Here is a 2,370-nt window from a genome sequence, read left to right as displayed (position 1 = left end):
GCGCTACGCGGGCCTCTCACCGCTGTGGCCTCTCCCGTCGCGGAGCACAGGCTCCGGACGCGCAGGCTCAGCGGCCACGGCTCACGGGCCCAGCCGCTCCGCGGCACGTGGGATCCTCCCGGACCGGGGCACGAACCCGCGTCCCCTGCATCGGCAGGCGGACTCCCAACCACTGCGCCAGCAGGGAAGCCCTAGTTTAATGAGTTTTGACAAATGTATACTCCTGTGTATACGCCCCAGATCGAAAAGCATTTCCAGCAGCCAGAAGTGTCTCTCATGACCCCTTTACCACCGCCCGCATAACCATGCTCCGACTTCTGTCACCATAGATTAGTTTGGTCTCTTCTGGGGTTGCATATAAGTGGAATTATACAGTATGTGCTGGTTAGAGTCTTGCTTCTTTCACGCAACGCGGTTTTGAGATTCATCCGTGGTGTTCCATGTATCAGTAGCTGGTTCCCTTTTTTTTGCTGGGTGATATGGTACATTTCTGTGTGAATCTATCGCAGTTGGTGGATCCATTCTGCCTTGGTGGACACGTGGGTTCTTTCCAGTTTGGGACTGTTATGGACGATGCTGCTGGGAACTTGCTAGTCTGGTACCTGCCTTTTGTTCGACTTGCGCTCCTTCCTCTCAGGTTTGCCCCCAGAGGCAGCATTGCCGGGTCCTGGGGTGTGTGCGCGCTTAGCTTCAGGAGCTGCTGCCAAACACTTTCCCACAGCGACTGCACCTGCGTGAACCCCCGTCGGCAGCTGGGTGAGAGTTCCAGTTGCTTCATATTCTACTCCTGCCCTTCAATCAATCCCAGAAGCACTAAGGTTGCCAGCAATTTCCGGAGGGTTTCAAGTGTAGAAAATGGCTTCTTTTTTTTGTGAACTTCCCTTCTGAGAACTCTGAGGCTGGAGGTGAGCGGGGTGGTGCTGAGGGAAGCCCAGGAATGAACTTCCTTATCGCAAGTGGGCTTAAGAAAAGTCAAGGTTTGTGGAACTGGTAAAGTGATGATGAACCTGAGTGGGGTCACCTCTGCCTCAATGACCCCAAAGCCCAAAGCTGCCACCCCACAGCTCCTGGAGGTGTCGTGCGGCTGAGGAAGGAGGTTGGTCCAAGGCCAGACCCTCATATGCTCATCAAGGACCCTGCTGAGGAGCCTGGAATGGCAGTATTAGGCTGAATGGAAGCCCTGGACCCATGACATGGGGCCAGTGGCTGCCCCCCCACTCTTGGGAGAACATACGAACTCCTCACCAGGGTGCAGTGTTACCTGGACCATGCCTCTCCCCTCCCTCACCCTGAGTCTCGCTCATTGAACTCCAGGCGCACGGGCTGTGTGTGGGCCCTTGAAAGTGCCCATCTTGGAGTCTTTGTATATTCTGTTTATTCTTCCTGGAACACACTGCCCTCAGTCTTTCCCTGCCAAAATGAAGTTATCACTCAGGGCTCAGCTTAAATGTGACATCTTCAAAGAAGCCTTCTCCAGTGCCCGTGGAGAAACCAGACCTTCCTTTACATCTCTTATCATGTTCCTTATTTTTCCTTCCACGGAATGTATCCCAATCGGTAATTATATTTCAGTGATTATCTGTTTAGACCTTGCTTTGGTGGCAGGGTCAAGGTCTGTAGAATCATTTATGTGTCACCAGAGCCTAGGACAGCGCCTGACAGGTACTAGGTGATCAATACACATTTGCTGGATGAAAGGATGAGACATTGGAAGCTAACGGTGAGCTGGATAACATCCAGATCTCTGCTGCCTTCTCCTCCCTGCTCTGTGCCCTGGAAGCTGTCTCTATGGACGGCCTCCCTGCACTACTTGCCCTTGGCCTTCTGGTTGGGTTCGGTCAATGGGAGGGAGGTAGGAGGAGGGAGAGGTCAGGGTATTTCCTCCCCAGGCTCCCTCCCTTCTGTGCTGTGGTCGGGTGATGGCTGCACTTCTCTCCTGACAGCTGCAGCTCCTCTCAAGCAGCTCCTCCCCTGGCCCCAGCTCCTTCCAGACTCTTATGACAGCTTCCTCGCTCCAAGCTTCAGATTCCAGGGAAGTTAGAGCTCCCAGCTGCTGCTACATCCCTGGTGATTTAGTACCCCTAGTGGATTCCCTTAACCCTGTCCATAGTTCTGTGAACAGTCCCTTGGATAAGCCCTTGGACTGCGCCATCTTTTGTCACTGGGGCCCCGGCAGGTGCATCTAGCCACTGGACATCTCCTGAGAGAGGTTGGTCGCAGTGGTTCAGAGGCCTGTGGTCCATCTGGTGGGTTAGCTGGGCCTTGGGCACCACCCTTTCCTGACTCTATATTCGTAATGAGAACATTTCCATCCTCGTTAGGAAAGGGTTTGGATTGTGTAGCTGTTTGGTTTCACCACCCATACTAATA

Source organism: Physeter macrocephalus, chromosome 20, assembly GCF_002837175.3.
Source record: "Physeter macrocephalus isolate SW-GA chromosome 20, ASM283717v5, whole genome shotgun sequence".
NCBI lineage: Eukaryota > Metazoa > Chordata > Mammalia > Artiodactyla > Physeteridae > Physeter > Physeter macrocephalus.
The sequence above is the reverse complement of the archived record's forward strand: the minus strand, read 5'-3'. Positions refer to the sequence as shown.